Source organism: Myotis nattereri (genome assembly GCF_964212035.1).
Source record: "Myotis nattereri genome assembly, chromosome: 8".
NCBI classification, from domain to species: domain Eukaryota; kingdom Metazoa; phylum Chordata; class Mammalia; order Chiroptera; family Vespertilionidae; genus Myotis; species Myotis nattereri.
The window spans coordinates 24,835,035-24,856,432 of record NC_138083.1 but is presented as its reverse complement, the minus strand read 5'-3'; positions in this window follow the sequence as shown (position 1 = coordinate 24,856,432).

The window sequence follows — 21,398 nt, the reverse complement described above, 5'->3', positions numbered from 1 at the left end:
CTGGAGTCCGTGTTGACGAAAAAACCTTGGTGACTGCGGTGACTGGCAGTGGCTGCAGCAGCAGGGTGATGGGGCTGGTGCCTTCCCTGATCAGCCAGGTCGCCTCCCACAAAGGGAGGCCAGACTGCGGCTTAGGCCCGCTCCCCAAGGGGAGCAGGGAGTGGACCTAAGCCGTCAGTATGACATCCTCCGAGGGCTCCCAGTATGTGAGAGGAGGCAGGCTGGGCTGAGGGACCCCCCCGCCCCCATTGCACAAATTTCATGCACCAGGCCCCTAGTTTATGTATAAATATATATATATATATATATATATATATATATATATATATATACATACATATACATATATATATGTATATACATATATATAGATTGATTATATTTTAAGTTTAAAAATTGTACTAAAAAGGAAACTTTAAAGTCATTAACAAATTGAAGTTCATTATCATTCATCATGAAATAAAAGGTCATATGACACAAAATTGAAATTCAAGGGAAATAAAACATTGTCAAATTAAATCTATCAACCATTGCCTGAACTTGAAGCCTGTGCCTACGCTTGCTTCTCTTTGTTAAAAAGTGAGAGTGACAAGTGTTTAAAGAGAGATTAAGATGTCCTAATCCAAACCAAGTCTTTCTTCCTGAGTTGATAAATTGTTAGATGAGTGTAAAAAGAATCACTTTCTTGCTGTGTGATTCACGTTCTTAATGCTATGTGAATGCCACCTAATATCCACAGTTTGGGATACTCTGCATTTCCTGAATGTCTTTATTAAAAACAATGTATTTTGCTCCAGTGAACAGAAGACATTGCACATAAGTTTTGTGTGTTACCTTACATTGTTAGGCTTTTGTTTCCTCCTACATAAAAAAATCCATGTTATTATACCAAATATTCTGACAGGGCCAGAAATAACTTCTGAGAACTCTTCTAGCTCCAGGATCTATGATTATATCTAATCAGTGGTACTAGATATTTGCATGGAGTTATTTATTAGATTGGCTTACTCCCCATCAAGCAGTAGTTTTCCTTGAAAAATTGGAGGTAGAAAGATGCAAAGTGGAAATATGAGGACTGGGCCCATCTGAAATATTGGCTGAGACTCAAGAAAGATAAGCCTGTGTGGGGACCATATGGAGGTCATGGGAAGTTGAAGAAGCAGCACAGGATAATGGTGAACTTGTGGTGGTGACAGTGGATCAGCCATAAACTAGGAAGAGAAGATCATACAAAGTTTAGGCAGAACCTCTCATTCCACAGCTTACCTAATATCTCCCATCTGCCCCCTTGGGTCCATTGCCATATTATTTACTTTACTCTGATTCCTGTGGACCTCCTCTGACTTCTAGATGTGCTGGTCAATGGGAGGCATGAGCAGGAGATGGGAAGACTGAAGAATGATGATGGGGCATTTTTTTTCTCCTGACTCCACACATCCCCCACCCCCTAGCCCTGGATTGGTTGATCCTGCCACGGAAGGCTATGGCTCTTGTTAGGCAGGTGTCTCCTATAGAAATCCTTTTCCCTTCCAGGATCCTCTGATATGCACACCAGCTGTAAATTTAATGAACATATTTTGGAATATTCCAAGCCTATAAGTAAAGGAGAAAGTTTCCTGCAAAGACTTACATTTTCCACCTTGGATTATAAAGTTGGTTGTATTCAACACTCTTCTTATAATAGCATACAGTAATCCGACTCTTCCGTCCATACCGTAGACCTGAGCTGTATATGAAAAAGTACTTGAAAATAATAATTTATTATTATTTTTTCATTTTAAGAAAAACTGCCTTCTGAAGGTGCAATAGATTCACTCTGCTAAAGTACAGTTAAGTCTGATCTTTTTTAAATTTAAACTCACAATGACAGAAATGCTTTTGAACTTGGGAATACAGTGTGATGATTCCTTCCCCTTATTATTATAAAGACTTGAAATGAAACACTTAGACCCATTGAACCTCCTCAATTTTGTCTATGAAAAGGATCAAAGTAGTGGGTATAAGCCTGAGACAGGACGCTGAGTGTCTCATAAAGGAAAGAGAAACAAGGCTGGATGCCAATTATCCTAGAATTCAATGGTTTCGATTTCAAACAGGATAGGGATTAAAAGTTTTTGTTTTTTTATAAATTGAACAATTATCATATTCCAACAAGAGGTTAGGTAGGATGAACCCGAATTTGAAGACAAAAAGACATGGGTATTTCTTTTAAAGGAGTAGCACTGAGCTAGCCATGTATTACTCAGACATATCTTCACTCTGAAGAAAGCACTCACACTGTTTTTGGTGACTCAAACTTTCTTCAGCCAGAGTAGGCTTAGACTGTCAACAGGAACATTCCAACCAGAAAATTCATGACAGTTGTTCTCTATGTATATAACTAGTTGAAATAGTGTGAACAGATGATCATAAGCTCCTTTGTATATAAGTATGAAACAGTCTAGGCTTGTATCAACAGCTTCTCTTTGAAGGATTTGTCTTCCTAATAAGAACAATGACCGTTTTTTCATTTATTGGGTGTAAGAGTTGAGTAAATGTTGCTATGAATCACTGGTGTCATGGGAAATGGTTGCAGGTGATTCAATAGAACCCAATAAATAACACATTTTGTAACAGTTTTCCCTTTTCAATAATCTTCCAGGCTTTTACTTGATATTAAGGACTCAGTCTCAGTTTATTCATATTTCATTTATTCTAAGATACACATAATTTTGCATGCTAGCATTACTGAACTGGGGTGGGTGTTATAATTTGATGCATCTCAAAATTGAAAAGTAATTATGTTGTCATTGCATGTTTGAACTTCAGTTTGGTTACTGTTTGTATTGTCCTATATGAAATGTGCATAAAATAGTTCTTTTAATAAGTATAGAATATATATTCTAAGTGTCATAGTTTAATTGGCAGCAGTTTCTTTTTATCTGTGTAAGAAGAATGATGGTTACATTATTATTTATCCACAAGAATGGCTGTTCTGTGCAATTTGATGGTATAGGGAGATGGACAAGATGACATATTAGTCATTAAAAGGAGGATAAGCAACAAATATATTAAAAATAAAATAGGTAATTTTAAAGTGTTTTGTAACTGAGCTATGACACTAAGACATAAACAATCACAAGTCCATTTTCCATTGCAATCTATAAAGCAGGTTCACCTACATTTTCCCATTTAGTTTGCTCATTGAAACTTTGTAAGTTGTCAAATATGCTCCCAGGAAATGACATACAACCTTATAGATTTGCCAAATGTCTGCGATAGCTGCTGTCAGCCCTACTTTCTCCACAGCAATGGATGAGCCCATGCCCAGGTTTGTGGTGAGGGCAAGGGAGCCCCTGCAGGGCCAGTTGACAGAAAAGCTTGCTTTTCATTCTGGCCGTGGCCCCAAGTGCTCTGCAATCTGCCATGTTAGGTTTTAGACAAGTCATTCTGAGTCTGAGGTAAAGAGAGCCAGAAAAGAAGGTGAAAACATCATGAGTTTGTTGAAAGCGAATCTGACATTATTCTATTTATGAATCTAGAAATTCCATTCGTCAGTCCAAAGTGCTGGATTGTTCTTTGTCAGATTGTCCCTCTGCTTTACCTCTCACATTCACCAGCTGGGTCACTCCTGCTGTTGTCCCCTAACTTGCATATCCACATTGTACTCCCCATGGATGGATCTTCAACAACTCACACATGGAAAATGACAATTCACCTAGCTCCTTCAGACTACAGAAGATTTTCCTCATATTTGGATTTCATTCTCAGCAACTTGTTTCTCCTGATTTATTTTTCTCTGCTAGTAGTTTTCCAAATCTCAAATACTATGATTGGTATTTATTTCTGAGGCCCCCATAGTATTGGTTCACCCTCTCCAATCACTCCATTTCAACCAGGCCTCTCACTTTGCTACCCTGATGGTTATTCTGTGCATTTTCCTCCTTTGGTCTTCTCGCAGCTGGAACATTTTCTCCTCTGTCTGCTACAAACTCCTATCACACTCATTTTCCAGGCATGCATCCAAATCTCTCCCCTCTCCCAGTGCCTATACCCTTGATTTGTCCTCTAATGGATAACCATATTTTTTCTAATTTAGTTTCACCAAAAACAAGACATTTTTTTCTTCTCTGTGCTCAGGATCCTTTAGTTTTCATAAATTGATAAAACACTTCACATACTACCCACCACACAGTGGTGTTTTGAGAATGAAATGGAAAGAGTGTGAGAGAACGTCCTTTGCAAAGTAAAAATACCAGATGTCTTATCCCTCATTTTTGATTCATAGAAACACAAAATCTTGCAAACCAGTTGTAGAAAACTTTTCAGCAGATCCCCTTGGAGCACTTTTAGTGGCTTTATGAGCTCATCCCCAGCTTCTGTGTGTTGTTTTTTTTGCACCTTAAACTTCTTAATCTATCCCCCTTATATCTCTATAAGCAGCCCATACCTCCTTACTGATGATAAGGGAGGTTGAAAGCTCAGCTCCTCTTCGTGAAGAGGGATAAACTCTGAGGCACGACCTGTATATACTCCAGAGGTCCCACGGGATCAGGGATTGGACTGAGGCCAGGATGTCACCTGACATTGCACTCTTGTTTGGTGTGTCCTCTCTTCTGCTTGCTTCTCCCACTCACTTAGCAATTTCTCTTTGGAGGACATTCTTAGTAAATTATGTATATACATATCCTCTCCCCAGGTCTTCTTTGGAGAGCTCAATCTAAAAGAGCAGTCTTCAAAGCTTCTCCAGAGATGTGATTTCCACAGAACAAGACATTATTTGACTCATTTATTCAGGCACATATTTAATAGTTACATAATTATTAAGTACCTATGTATATGGCAAGCACTGTCATAGCTAATTGGCTGCAAATGAATAGTGGAAGTCCCTCTCTTTGTGGACATATAGGACACAAGTAAAAAGTGACAGAAATCATGGTTTATTTATTTTATTTATTTTTTATTTTTTTAAAAATATGTTTTTATTCACTTCAGAGAGGAAAGGAGAGGGAGAGAGAGATAGAAACATCAATAACGACAATTATTGATCAGCTGCCTCCTACATGCCCCACACTGAGGATAGAGCCCGCAACCTGGGCATGTGCCCTGACTGGGAATCGAACTGTGTCCTCCTGAGAACCAGAGCTTAAATAGAGTTCCTTGCCTCTAATTCAGTGCTCTTTTTTTTTGTTTGTTTGTTTTCTATACATGATATAATAAGATGCTCTTGTACACGACCCCGATGAGTTTTGAAGATATGTATCATTTGTTGATTGTACGGATCTTCCAAAGTCAAAGTAAAATAAAATAATATTAATTTTTATAACCCACTAGAGGCCCGGTGCATGAAATTCTTGCACTGGTATGGTCCCTAGGCCTGGCCTGCAATCAGGGCCATCTTCCTCGGCTGCCAGCAGCCAGCCTCATCCCATGCTGCCACCCACCCCTGGTTCCCCATTTGCCATGGGGCGAATGGAGCCTGCCAGCCAAAGGGAGTGACCAAGAGGTCAGTCATTCCCACCCACTCACTGGCCCCGTCCCTGCTGCAGGTCGCTGTCTGTGTGTGGGGTGACCAGCATGGTGGGTGTCTTGGCCTTGTGCCACCAGTGTCCCCTGCCACCCACCACTGTTCCCCGTTCACCATCAGGGGATCGGAGCCTGCTGACCAGGGGGAGGGACTGAGAGGTGGTCAGTGTGCCTCATAGTGACTGTTCAAGTGGTTGTTCTGGTTGTTTTGCAGTTAGGGTCATTTTGCATATTACCCTTTTATTTTATAGGATTAGTAAAGATACATAAAAATAAGTTGTGTATAGAGAGTTTGCTTTTCAGTCTGCTTTACTGTCCTGGGAGAAACATGGTGAGTTTGATCAGTCAATATCACGAGTTGATTTAGAAGTCAGACAAAGGTTTTAGATGAGCCAGGTATGACCTCCCAGCAGCCAGAAGTTCCATTGTATTGATGGCTGATGCTTTACCAGTGGTTCTCAACCTTCTGGCCCATTAAATACAGTTCCTCATGTTGTGATCCAAACATAAAATTATTTTCGTTGCTACTTCATAACTGTACTGTTGCTACTGTTATGAATCGTAATGTAAATATCTGATATGCAGGATGGTCTTAGGCGACCCCTGTGAAAGGGTGGTTCGACCACCAAAGGGGTCATGACCCACAGGTTGAGAACCGCTGCTTTAGACAATGGTGAAAACCTGTTCATGGGCTTTGTGACAAATCCTTCACATCAAGGACGGTATCGCAGGAAGGGAAAGGCAGCCTAGCAAAACCTATAAACATGTCCTTCAAAATTTGAGCCACTAATCCCCTCGCCAGATATTATATCTGCTGATATTTTGAAGTCCAAGGGGAGGGCTGAGCTGCAGATGGAACGCTAAGTCTTCCCACAATGTCAGCCTTGCCACTGTGATTTGCTCCATCCACAGGATAGCCGACAGCTTGGCCACCTGTGGGGGATCCGGAATGTCTTCTTGCAAACTGACTCTAGCTTTTTATTTTCTCAATGGCATGGTCAGAACAGTAGTTTAATGTCTGGAAGTACAGGGAGATTGCAGGGGAAGCATCGAGACTTCTACATTGATCTGAAAACACTCATGCTTAGTGTAATTTATATTTGCACTGACCAATTCAGCACTCCTCTGGGATGGATCACTTAATTAGAAAGAATAAAAAAAGCTGTTGTTTGATGTATGTGTCTTAATTATTTCCAAGTGGCAGAATTGATTCCCCCATTATGAATTCGCCTCCATTTGTGAGCCCGATGAAGCACCATTAAAGGGAATGGAAGGTCAGAGGTCACCCTTTCTTTACATTTAATGTCCTCAAGCTGATAGATTATTTATGAGAGTTATTATGCCTCGGGTAATGTTCCCAGTTTTTCAGAAGAGCTATATGGATATGTAACGTTGAGATACCACCCATCTTGACTTCACTTGAGCTCCAGATGGCAACTGGAAAGTAGACTGGGAATATGATTCATTGCCACAAAAACTGGCAGTGCTTCATGGCTCTCAGAAATAGTGATTTGGCTACTGTGGGCTGTACCGCTTGTTCTTACTCAGTGCTTCAGACAGTTCCCTGTGTCCTAAAGAGAAAAATAGTGCTTGTTTACCAAAAGCATTCATAATATAGATCCTAAGCTGTTTTTTCTTTTGGATTATGTGCAAAATTTTGTCCCCCACAAAAATGAGAGCTTTCAGCATAATTGTACTGAAGAGTTAGGAGCTTGTTTCCTAAGCTAGATTTCCTCAGTTCAAATGCCAATTTCATTACCTGTAATTTCTGTGGTCTTGGACTCTGTGCCTCAGTTCCTTCATCTGCAAAATGGGCAGAAGAGACTATATTGAAAATTAAATGAATAATTTCATGTCCTACTGCTTAGGGCACTTTTCAGCACATAGTAGGCACTCAATAAGTGTTATTGGTTCTTACTGTAAAGTCTTAAAATTGACCATGGGTTAGTTTCTTTATTTCTGCTCCAGGGCTTAATTCCTGGGCTGGTCCAGTGGGTTGATACTTCAGTGGATTATCTGTTTGCTTGTTCTAGCTCTCCCTCAGCTCCATGCTCTGCAGGCTTCTCTCTTTGTTCCCAATAAGAATTCTTATAACTTCTTTTGAGGGGGTGGGGACAAGGCCCAAATATAATTTGCCACAGGCCAGTTCTTATCAGGATGGGAAATGCAAAGTCACTGTGTGTATGTTTGTTTATATGCAAGCAGTTGTGGCAGGGTAGTGATCAAACCATAGATTCTGGAGTCAGTTAATAGTTCATAACTGGGTCTTTACAGCTATATGACCTTGCACAAATTACTTTCTCACTCTAAGCCTCAAATCCTCACCTGTAATATGGGTACAATTCCTAAAGTGATTATGAGACTTCATCATTCCTGGCACATGGGACGTCTTTAATACATGTTAGCTATTCTATTTACATATCCATATACACAAAAAACATAATTACCAGCTAACACCAAATAATTCTCACTATATGTTGAGAATTATTAGCTTTTACAGACTGACTGGTAGATAATTTAAAATTTAAAAATCTGCCCTCTGGTTTCTAATCAACACTCTGTTGCAGTTCTTGTCAGATTTTAAATGGAGAATTTCACTGAATTATGCAAATACCAAGTGATACATTTAACCTCTGCCTGTGTGCTGGGGGTTCAGACAGTTCCACTCCTCATTTGATATTCTGTCTTCTGCAGAAAACCCATGGGCCCCCTCTCACTTGTTTAGATGGCTGGTGAAATGGTATTTGTCATGACCAATAAAAGGCCTGACACACTTCTCAGACAGATGACAGGACCAGGCCCTGATGAATTTGTTATTGCTGTAATTGAAATTACATTTGGGCCTTGTCCTTCCCCACTGGAGGAGAAATGGAGAGCTTCACTTTGAAAAGGTGGAGCTGGGAAAATCCCCTGGAAAGTGAACTGTGGGTGGCACAGGACCAGATCTCCACAGTCATGTGGCCGATGCACAGTCCACACTGACCGTAGGGCAGGCACAGGCTTGTCTCTCAGAGCTGAAAATGATGAGGCTGCAGAGAAGCAGGGGAGCCTCACAGACCCCAGATTTGATTCTTTCAAAAATCCGAGCATGCCTTGGAGGGCATTATCTCCTTGTCGTCTGTTCCACGAGACCTGAGGCAGGTTTGCCCTACCTCCTGAGTTCCTGGCAGCCCAGTCTCTGAGAGACACTATAGCATGTATCGTATCCGTTATTGAATGTGCCTATGTTGTACTGTGGAGACTGTGATGGAGTTATTTCTGGGCTCAGTGGTATTTTACCTAAAATATCTGAAGATGGATGAAGTGATTTGTGGCGATGAAGGTTCAATCCCATATGACAAATTTCTTCCCAGATGACATATCTTTAAGTAAGAATGGCTAAAATATATTGAGTTCTTACCATGTAGCAAGTTAGACATTTAAAATTTATTATCACACTTAATCTTTTCAGCAGCCTTGAGAGGTAGCTGTTATCATCCTTCTCATTTTACAGATGAGGAATTAGAGCTCAGAAGGCGGAGTTTCACATCTGAAGAAGAATAGAATCACAGAGAGACCTAGAATGATATAGCTGGTGGGATGGTAGAGTTTATTGTCCAAGCTGGAAAGACATTTCTGGAGTGAAAAGTGACACTATTTTGCACTAGAGCAACAGGAATGGTCCAGGACCACTGATGCAAACTGGGGCGTGAGTGCTCAAACAGCAGCTATGCTAACTCTGTGTGTGTGTGTGTGTGTGTACACATATTTATATAGTGTAATATATTATATATAACATATCATCCCATGCAAGTTGTTAAAGATGAGTCTTTCAGGCACCTTTTGCTAGGGGCAGGGAAACCTTTGAACAGTCCTCAGATGCATGAGCATTGAATGTTTGCATAAAGTACCTGGTTTGCAAGTCAGATTGAATGCTATCTTTCTGTTTTCTTTTTTTTAAAATCATCACCTGAGGATATGTTTTCATGGATTTTTAGAGAGAGGGAGAAACATTGATGTGTGAGAGAGAGAGACCTCAATCGGTTGCTTCCTAACCAGGGATGGAACTGGAAACACAGGTATGTGCTCTGATCAGGAATTAAACTTGCCACCTTTTAGTGTATGGGACATTGCTCCAACTAACTTAGCTACCTGTCCAGGTCTTTTCTCTTTCTCTTTCTTTCTTTCTTTCTTTCTTTCTTTCTTTCTTTCTTTCTTTCTTTCTTTCTTTCTTTCTTCCTTCCTTTCTTCCTTCCTTCCTTCCTTCCTTCCTTCCTTCCTTCCTTCCTTCCTTCCTTCCTTCCTTTCTTTCTTTCTTTCTTTCTTTCTTTCTTTCTTTCTTTCTTTCTTTCTTTTCTTTTCCTTTCTTCCTTCCTTCCTTCCTTCCTTCCTTCCTTCCTTCCTTCCTTCCTTCCTTCCTTTCTTTCTTTCTTTCTTTCTTTCTTTCTTTCTTTCTTCCTTTCTTTCTTTCTTTTTAATATATCATGTGCTCACCACCACCATTAGAACTTTACCTCAATTCTTTTTTTTTTCTTTATTGAGTAAGGTATTACATATGTGTCCTTATCCCCCATCCCCCCCCACCCCCCACTTCAATTCTTAAAGATCATCCTTAAAATTAACATTGCACTTCAACACCTGGGTAAGATGAGCAGCTTCACTTTTTACTGAACACCTTTCAAGCACCTTTGTCACCAATCCTGTTATAGGATAAATCAAATACACCTCTAAAGCCCTGACAGGCAAGGCTGCTCTGACTTTGTTCTCAGGGTAGAAGATTTGGGGAGAATCATGTGAATTCAAAATTGCTTAATAAAAGTTTCAGGCTATGGTGGCAAAGAAAGTCGGAACAGAAAACTTTCTGATCATCTCCTTCACAGGACATGTTCCAGGACACAGGAGGACAGGACCAGCCCAGCTGCGGCACATACTGATAAGCACTGGCTTTAGTTAAATATTCATGGAAAGAATGTTCGCTTTGTCCAGGGTCACAATGGTCTTCTCTGTTTGGGGTAGGTGATGCCCTTCATACTTTCTTGGAATAAACACAGATGACCCCAGAATGGATAATCTGGAACTGGTGTATTGATAATTTGAAAACTTTTGTTTGGTTGGGTTGTTCTGTTAAAGAGAAAATTATTTGGACTTCTTTGACGGGCCTGTTTGTATAAGGGGCACCACCAGATGGGTCTTTTGGGGTGGAGGGCAATGTGTCTTAGAGCTTGGATGTTCTGGTTGAATGTTCTGGTCTCTGAGCAAACCAAATGAGTGTGTGTGTGTGGGGGGGCGGGTCTGGATGGCTCGTTGGTGCATGGTCTAGTTTGAAGACTATTTTAATTAGTAGGTTGTGACAAAACAGGCCTTAACATAGCCCAAGTGCCTTGCTGCCTTCATTTGTGAAGGCCAGAGGTCACAGCTGATTGCCAGGGGAGGAATGAAGCCTGTGATTAGGTATTGTTTGACCTATGCAGTACTGGTCTTAGTTATGGTTTTCAAAAATTTGAACTAGGTAACATGTGGTAGTCAGGAGATTTGTATTAATGTTTAGATTTCGGGCTTCTCAGAAATACCACAGGTTCTAATGACAATGATCTCATTGTCATAAGCAGATACATCCATGTGGATGGGAAGTGGACCATACAGGGAACTGGTCCCTCCCAGCATTCCTGCTTCCCTTGCCTGGAGGCTACTTAGTTTGCTGCCCCTTGAATAGCCCTTTACACTTTTTAAGTTACTACCCTGTGTTTTTATTTGACTGACCCTTTCCCTTTGAGGTAAGCAAGGCATGCATTATTTTTCTTAATATATTTAAGATAAAAAAGAAAGTGAGACTCAGGAAGATAAACTAACTTGGACAGACCTATCCAGAATATTATGGGGAGAATCAAAATCAGATTTCAAGTCTTCTGACCTTTAGTCTAGCATTTCCATTACAATATAAGTCATGGTCACACACCTAGGGCTGTTTCCGACCATGGAGTCAGTGTTAACTTGTGCCTTAGATAGACCACACTGTTCCTGCCTTGACACAAACACCAGGTACCCCCGTGTTTCTGCTACACACATTGGCATTGGAGAGCTATTGCCTGGAGAATAGTATAATCCAAATAATCCTGCAAATCATTTTCTCCTCCTCATCCTCCTCATTCCTCTTCCTCTTCCTCCTCCTTTTCCTCTCCCATCCTCTTTTTTCTCTTTCTTCCTACTCCTCTTCAACCACCATCATGTCCTCCTTCTCTTTCTTCCTCCTGTTTCTCTAATACCCTCTTCTTTCTTCCCCCTCTTCATTCCTTTCTACTTAAATCTACAGTTAGCCAAAAGTTCCTACCTGAGTTGTCTGGTACAAATTAAAGATGAACACCTCTTTGGCTGGACACATTTCAGTCCCATGATCAGGCAGTCCGTCATTGGTTGAGTGCCTCAGAAGCTGATCCTTAGATAAGACTTGGAATGAAAGTAGTTTTTGTTTGCCAGTGGGTGATCTTAGTAAGTATCAGTAAGGACATGGAGAAGTGAGACAAGAAAGGGCAAGAAAATCAGTAAGTGGTGTATCAAGCAAGTAACTGTGAGAAGTTGGAGCTGCATCCCCTTGGGGAGACCTGTGAGGCAGTGTAGAACATGTATTTCAGAGGTTCAAGGGCAAGAGTAGAGGAATATTTACTCACTAACCACTGATAGTCAGTAAGGGATGCTCTTTTGGTCTTGGACATAACTTCTGTGGTATTTCTAGCTTGCCATGCACATGGGAGAGTGAGCTCCAGCATCCAGAGAGAGTTTTTAGGCAAAGAATCCCAGGTGCTGGCAATTGGAGCCACCATGGAAATAAGCATAAATGGGATATGGATGGGGCATTTACAATATGTGCTATGCAGTCCTTTGCAGTGGGGACAAAGAATAGTTTATTGAGGAGGCAAAGAGCTGGATGAACCAGGATAAGTCTTTTAAGAAAACTCAGGTCTATCTATACCCAAGGCTACATGGGGTCTCTCAAGGTTATTCCCATGAAGTTTTGTCCCTACAGTCTCTAACCCAGAGTTGTTCAATATCAATTAGGTACAATTATAAAGTGACACAAAGCCTAAAGTTAAGTTTCATAGTAGTTAATGAAATCTCTGAATGAAAATGTTGGAGTTTTTATGCCTCTGTTTATTTTTTATAGTCCTTGTCATCATTGAATACACTAAAGAGTCTATGATGGTGAAAAGAGTTAAAGAGTTACAGCGTTCGGATTTATAAATCAAGTTCCATTGTGCTTATTACATTTTAATTTTTGGAAATTTGATATTACTCAACTTAGTCATTTTTGGGGGTCATTTTTGCAGATTCTTTTATTTGTGTTTTCCATTTTCTTCTAATTTCTATGGAGCTATTTCTACTGAACACATTTTAAGTATTTGGGTCCAAGGTATAGGAACAAAGCAAAGATTTTAGAAATTTTGATTTTTTTTTTTTGTTTCTTTTTATCAGTGGGGTTTTCTGATGTGAATGTTTGGAAATAAATTGGCTTCTGCTATCATATGTATTTTTATATCTATAATCATATGGCTCTCAATGGGTATGTATTATTGTGTATGTATCAATTCCCCCACAAATATATATAACTTTATTTTTTTATTTAGTTTTGAAGGTAGATCAATGATACTTATTACATTTTCATTCACTGGTATCTCTCTCTCTCTCTCTCTCTCTCTCTCTCTCTCTCTCTCTCTCCACACACATACACAGGCACACACACACACACACACACACACACACACACCCCACATAATTTGTCATAGAAATTAAGAGCACATAGTCACCTTTTACTCATCATATCACACATTTGGCATTTTAGAGAGGGAAGTGAGTCTTAGATCTCTGGATCTGTATCTCAGTTGCTGATTGGAGGGTTGTTGAGGAAAACAGGATGAAAAGGACTTGTGATAGTATCTCACATAGTAATGATGAGAGGCAGCTAGTCTTTAAATACCTGAGGAAGTTTTAAGGTAGAACATTTTACAACTGAAATTTCCAGGAAATATTGGAGCTTTACCCGAAGAAACTCAAGCCTCTTTTAAGACATAGACATGTAAAATTTTGATTGGACACAGAGTAAACAAACTGACACTGACTGCATTGCTAAAGTATATCAAATGCATCTTACCAAGAAGAGACAAATCTGGTCTGAGAGGAGTCAAATACTTAAATTTTACTCACAAATTTATGCTGCATTGATTTGTGTATTTCTTTATGGAATATTCATTGAGCACCTAGTATGTTCCAAGCACCATGCTAGGTGGAAGCTCTCAATAGCTCTTCCTATGCTCTTAATTTACCTTAAAGTAAAGGCCTTAAACTTCTACTTCCTGCTTCTATTTTCTTTTCTACAGATGGGCAGACATGTATAATCTTGTTAATTATTTACTTGGGTCTTGAACTCTTAAGAGAGGCATTCTAAGTATGGAAAGAATTCTGCTAAGAATTGTCTATTGATCATCAGCCCTTTCAAACTTTTAAAAGGCCAGTTTTATTTGCTCATGTAATCCTCCAAAGAATACAGATGTTCTTATCCAAAGCAGGAAAACCCCTGGGATAGTTCCATGATTCATTTTTGTACTGAATTAAGTCATAAATCAGAGAAATTTAAGCTCTAGCAGAATGGTGGAGTTGAAGGGTTAGAGCCCCTAATGATTCAGAGTCAAACTCTGCTGCAATCATTTCTTAGCTATGGAGCAAGTTTCATTCTCAGCGTTGGTTTATCAGGATTCCTGCCCTAGGCCTGGTGCTGTAGCAAGCCATAACCTGCTTCTCCTTGATTACATTTCTTTCCATGAGGTAAGAAGTCCACAGGTCTGGGGCATGTACCCACTCTCCCTTGGAGACCATGCTCCAGGTAGTCTGGATCAGGATTCCCTGCCAAATTGCCATGATTCTTTTCCAGGGCCTGCAGGGGCCTCCTCTCCCAGTGTATCCTCCTGAGAGTGAATGGCGCTACATGCACCTTTAGGCCTGAAGAGAGGCAACTGTTTGCAGCATGGTAGGTGTGGGTAAAGCTTGGGCAGGTGGCCTGGGTTGTCTACTGCTCTTCGCGAGGATAGAGGGCTTGGACGATGTAAATAAAAGACAAGGTGAGAAGCCTCTCTTGTGTTTTTGCCCCGGCTTCACAGAAATTTGGAGCAGGCCTAAAGCTAACAGTGGGAAAGTTATATAACCTCTCCAGGCCTCAGTTTCTCCAACTCTACGAGGGTAATAAAAATGCTCATGTTGTTGCTCTTATGACTAAAGATCATGAATATAAAAGGCACATAGTTAGCCCTTATTAAAAGTTCCCACTTTATAGCAGTGGAAGGTGTTTTTAAAGCATAACCTGAGTACAGAAATAGCATAGTATACTACTAGTCAGGAAGACTTTAAAGGGAGACTTTTCCATCAAAATTACATAAGAGAAAAAAAATCAGTACGGCATAGGATTTCTGTATGGAATCCTAGAACATAAAGTTTTCTCATCTGTAAAAAAGGGTATAAAAACAACAGCTGCTTAATAATGCTTAATTAGAGAAGACCTGGCATGTAGAAAATGTCCAGCAAACATCGGCTCTGAGAAGGTACAATCACAGTAAAAAATGAACCACCCTCCATCGTGTCGAATTTGTTCATTTCCACATCTGATGAAAGAGAGAAAGGGTTAGCAGGAAACTGAGCTCTGGCAAGTGGATACATTCATTGAATTCCAAGGGGCCTACCTCCTCTGCATCAAAGTTTAGTTGAGGTTATACCATATGGGGCATGATTACTTAGGGTTTTCATTTGATTTGATTTAAAATTTTTCCCCACACTTAGTGTGTTTAAGAAGTCTATACCTCATGCAAAAGCAGAAAATAAATTTTGTGAAGGAGGTGAAGAAAAGAGTATTGAATGTGCTCTGAAAGCATATAGGAGAAGATGATAAGAAAATATTTGACATATTATGCCCTTCAGAGATAGCTTATCAAAGACTGGGTCAGCTTCATTGGTTTCACAAAATGGTCTTGTTATGGGAAAGTTTCCCAGGGCCAGCCAATCCTGTGACAGTTGTCTGTGGGTTTCAAGTTCAAGGAGATTATTGTCTCCAAAGCATCATTTTTAAAGACTTTTACTTTCTGGCAGGGTGTACGTAATCTGACCTATACATTGTGTAAAGGGGGTGATGGGCTTTGAATTTCTATAGGCATGTGTCAGGCAGCTCAGGCAAAAGGAACCAACTTTGCTGCCTACCTGAGGGACAGAGGCTGAGGTGGAGAGAGGGGGGGGAGGGGGAATCTTACCAAACATATAGTCAATAGCAAATGCTTTTAGAGTAAAGGACAGAGATGGAGTAAGACCAAGAGCAGCATTGATGCTGAAAATTTTCAAGATCAGTAATGAGGTGCTATCGCGTGTTGGATTCCTTAGAAGCAGAGCCTGAGACAGGAATTCAGTGCACATGCCTTATTGAAGAAGTGCTCCCAGGAGAAAGGGAGTGGGGAAGCAGGATGGGCCAGGGAAAGCACTGAGCCAGTAGGTGGTCTCCTCCACAGCTGAGCTTCAGCCTCATTCATTTCATGGGGAGTTCTGGAGCATGAATTGCAGTATAGTTGGTCCTACCTTGAAGCAAGAAAACTGGTCTTCTTCTGATTATTATTTAAACTTACTTTCAGCCAATCATTGGTTGTCTCTCCATAGCCCTCAGGAGCATGGAGAGTAACATTCCAGGCAAGGTGGACTTGGTTTGGCTAAGGACAACTGTCCAACTAAGGGACAATGGTAAAATACCCACAGCCGCAGGATAGGTACACCAGCCTGTTAAAGAGGATTAGGGTGGGGAACTAAGAGTGTTCACCACAAGCACTGTGATATGTGATTATACATGTATGAATGTATGTGGATATGTGTAGATTTAGCTTGGCGATGTAGGATTATGCTTACATAAGCATATTTCCAGGAATCGCAAATATGTCTTACAAATATGATTATATTTCTTGAGCCCAATTGTATTTAAAAGATTTATGACAACTCTTTCAAGAGTGTCAAATTCCTTCTCTGTACAAAACTATATACCCTGGGTCAGCACTTGGCCCTTGTTCTAAAAACTTAAGTGCTTAATCAATAGGATTTTGCTCCATCTTCATGCTAGGGAATGAGCTAAGAGCAATGACATTCTTTGGAGTGGAGATGGAGAGGAGGTTTGCTTTGAACCTTTGGAGGCACACTGGAGGAGAGATTCTCCACTGACTTAGGGTTAGATGAAAAGAGGGAGAATCCTTTCTCTGTCCTTTCCTGAACTTGGTAAGGCAGGCTGAGGATGCAGGCAGCTTGGGTCCATTCTACCTCTTCCCTTTGTCATGAATTTCAGGAGTTTCACTCCCAGGATTCCTTGGAGTCTATACTTGGGTATGTGATGACAGACAAGTCGAATTGCAATGGGATCCCATGTTTCCAGTTTGCCATGATATTAAACTCTAGTGCTCAGGGAATGAGGTGGCCCCTGATATTGACAAACTGTCTACAAGCTTGCACCTCAGATGGAGACCAATTAGCTATTGCATTTCCAGTGAACAAGACAAGTTTTATGGTGTGGATAAGCAAAGCTGGTAAAAATATACATATTGTATCCTACAGTAGAAATAAGTGTAGTTCCCTTCCCCCCATTTCAAATGTACATCTAACACAATGAACTAATTGTGGAGATTTTTAAAGAGGAAAAAGCCAAATTTATCCAACAGCTTGCATTTTACTTTAGTTCCAGAAGTAAATTCAAGAAAAGAGAATAGAAAAGAAAATAGGCACTCAGTTTTCTATTCCTTAAAACTATTTTATATTTCCAGAGAAATTTTCATATGGTCATCTGGGAAAAACACACACACACACACACCCAACACCCAACAATACTAAAGAACATTTGAGCAATAATGCAGAAAAATATATTAAAAATATTTCAGCTGTATTAAAAATTTCTCTATCACAGTCTGCCTGATAAACAGTCAACAGGAGATATAGAAGCCACACAACTTGGCAAAACAATATAACTTTTACACTGCAGTTACATAAACAGCCTAACTTCCTTCATTGTGAACTTCTTAATTTACTTATAATTTAAGTGTCTTTATTACATCTTTTTTATGGTTACATTTATTATTTTATGTGTTCTACTACTAATTCTATTTCTGTTTGGGGCCTGTATTTGTGGGGTGTTTTGGACATGTTCATTAAAAAAAAATCAAAGACATAAGTAAGGTGTGATTTACCTCTCCCTTCTCCCTTTCCAGAACACCATCTCCACCACCATGCAGTTAGAAGTTGTAACTACTTTGCTAACAGTACTGAGCAACTCATGCCACTCAAGTATCCTAGAGGACAAGGAAATAAAGGAACTGGTCTGAAATCTGCTGGGCAGGCTGCTAGTCTTATAGAACTACTTCTGTGTGCCTTGCTCTGGCCAATCAGATGGTAGCAAGTGTGAGAAAAGCAGAGGCTTGAAAGTGCTTGGGCATTGAGACTGGATTTTTCTTGCTGCTCTTTGGAATGTTGAGACCACCCAGTGAAGAAGCCCAGACTTTGCTGGAGAATGAGGAACCCTTGGGTCAATCATCCCTGTTGTCCCAGCCAACAGCCAGATGCGAGTGAGGCTATCTCAGATCCACCATCTACCAGCTGACCACAGGAACAATCACTTTGAGAGCCCAGACACATCAGCCAAGCTGGTGCAGACCAGATCTGTCAGTTGAACTACAGAGTAATGAACTAAATAAATGGTTGTTGTTTCAAGACTATATGTTTGGGGCTGGTTGAGAGAAAAGTGATACGACATTGCAAAAACACTAGCCCGAATAATTTCCAAGGTCATTTTGCATCCACCAACTTTTATTTATCCTTAGGTTACTAGAAAGTTGGATGGATTTTTATCTTATGGTAAATGGGAGGCTCTAGAGTTTTTAGGTAGTTTGTTCCTTAGGACTTTGCAAACCTGGCACCTCACTAGAGACAAAATCTACCAAAAAAGAATTAGGGGCCTGCTATGCACCAATCTGTGCTCAGTCAAATCCTACCCCTTCATTCTCTCACCACAAGAGTGATATTAATGAAGAAATATCACTTGCTAGCACCTTCTGTGCCCCACCTGTGGAACAAAGGCCCAGTGAGGGATTCGTATCAGACTTGCTCAGCTCACCCATGTTTGTTACAGAACTCATGCTGGGCTGGGCTCACTGGTTGCTGATGTGACCTCACCAGCAGCAAGGTCACTGCAAAGCAAGGGCCTGATGGCTAGAGCCCAGAGCTCTAGTCAGAGAGTTGTGACTGGTACAGAGGAAACAAATTACTTAATGAAAGATTCCAGGTCCTTGATCCATCAGATGTGGGCCTTTACCTGCCTGGCACCAGTGTTGACTTGTTAGCTCACACATTCCACCTGGAAGAGTCAGCAGGGAAATCCCAACCCTGGTCTGGCTGTGCCTGGCCAGAATTCCTGACACTTGCAGAGGGCAGAACAATGGAGGCACGCTTGCCAACAGAGGAGGTATTTTGATCTTAAGTCACTGGTTCCAACATTTACTTCTAAGATTTTCTTTGCAGAGTATAAAGGGCATGATGAGGAGATCGGGAGGTCTGAGTTCTTCTTGCCACCATGGCTGTGTGCCTGTGGCCAAGGCGCTATCTTTTTAAGGTCTCTGGTTTTTTTTTTTACTGGTAGAATGAGGAAGCTAACCCACATCGTCCCTTTGAGAACTGGTAGTATACAATTCAGTGGCATTCAGTACTGTCAAGGGGTAGATTTTCAGGTGGGTCCTTGAACAGAGTTAAGCAAGAGATCTGAAATCTGAGGCAGTTACCAAGAAAGATATTTCTCAAAAAGTTTTTCTCACTCTAATCATAGGGTGACCGCTTGTACCAACCTGGAGGGCTGGTGTTCACAAGATTATAAAATAATACATTAATCAGACTCCATCGTAAAGAGTTTCCTCTTGGCTTCTCAACAGAATACTCTCCAAGTTTTCCACCTATCGTACTGTCCATGTCTTTTCCAACTCCTTTGCCCTCTAATCCTTGAATGGAAGGGGCCCAGCCTTAGCTTTTTGGTCTTTTTCTGTCTACACTACTTTCCTAGATAAGTGGCTTCAACATTGGCTACACACTTTTAAAAATATCCTAGTGCTTGGCCCATGCCCCAGATAAACTACATCACCACTTCTAGAGATGGCAGCCAGACATCAGTACTTTTATTTTATTTATTAATTTTTTAAAATATATTTTTTATTGATTTCAGAGAGGAAAGGAGAGAGATAGAAACATCAATGATGAGAGAGAACCATTGATTGGCTGCCTCTTTGCACACCCCCTACTCGGGGGATCAAGCCTGCAACCTGGGCATGTGCCCTTGACCAGAATCAAACCTGGGGCCCTTTAGTCCACGACTCTATCCACTGAGCAAAAATGGCTAGGGTGACATCAGTATTTTAGAAATTACCCAGGGATTTTAATATGCAGCCAAGAATGAGAACCAATGTCCTGGATTGATGGTTCTCAAAGTGTGGTCCTTGGATCAGCAACATCAGCATCACCTGGCAAATTGTTAGAAATGCAACTTCTCCAAAACAATTGAATCAGAAACTGTGGTGGGGTCCAGCAGTCTATTTTAATAAGGCCCTCCAGATGGTTATGATGTTCACTCAAGTTTAAGAACCACTATTCTACATCTAATATAATTTGGGTTTCTCAACCTTGGCGCTCTGAGATTTCAGACTAGATGATTCTTTGTTGTAGGGGACAATAACTCTTTGTTGTCTTATGCCTCGTATCCTTGGCTTCTACCTTCTGGATGTCAGTATAATGACACCTCCTCCCTCCTGTGGGATAATTTAAGATATCTCCAGATACTATTGCCAAATATTCCCTGGGGTCAAATCACACTCTGTTAAGACTACTCTTCTAGATGCATATTTGTGACAATGGTTCTCAAAATTGGCAGCAGTTTGGAATCATTTGGGGAGATTTAAAAAATATCCATGCTTAGCTCCACCATAGAGATTCTGATAAAATTGGTTTAGAGCATAGCTGAGGCATTGAGATTTTTTCTTTTAAGTTCACCAGGTGAATCCATTCAAGGTGCACCTAAGACTTTGAACAACCAGTATAGATTATATCATCTAGTTCACATGGCACTAACTACTATTCTTCTGAACTCCGAGTACATATACAACTGCCTACTTGACAACTTCCCATTGGATGGCTCAAATCATGTCAAACTTAACATGCCCATGGCGGCCTCATACTCTAAAGCCTCAGCTAAGAGTTACCTCCTCAGAGAGGCTTTCCTTGGACACTGAAGTTCAAGTCCCTTCTCAAGTTTTTATTTTATCATTCTGTTCAATGTCTTCCTAGCACTTATTGTAATACCCTTTATTTTTACATATTTATTGGTTTACTATCTAACTGATCCTTATGCAAAATGTAAGCTCCTTAAGTGAAGGAATCTCTCATGTCTTATTTATTGCTATACTCTCAGACTCAGCATAAGTCTTGGCGTTTAGTACCTATTCAATGAATAGCTGCAGAAAGAATGAATGAATGTAGCATGCCCCTGTCCTCAGGAATACAAATTTCAATCCAGCTAAGTTTTCTCAGATAATGCCCAGAGATGTAGAGTGATTTTGGAATAAAATCCAGAAAGTGGAGTCTTGGGGCAAAATTCCGACTAAAGATGATATTCCTGACGCTCCTCCTGTCAGAGGAGGGGATCCGCCATGGCTTCTCCTTTGTGTCCATAGCCTTGGTTTGGGCAAGTGTAGAAAAGTCCTCCCCAGCTATTCAAAGGCATAAGGGCCCTAACAGAGAAAGAATGTTCATATCTTTAAGCAGCGCTTTTTATTTTATTTTATAACTTTGATGATAAAACAGAAGCCAAGGAAAGCTGCTTTGTC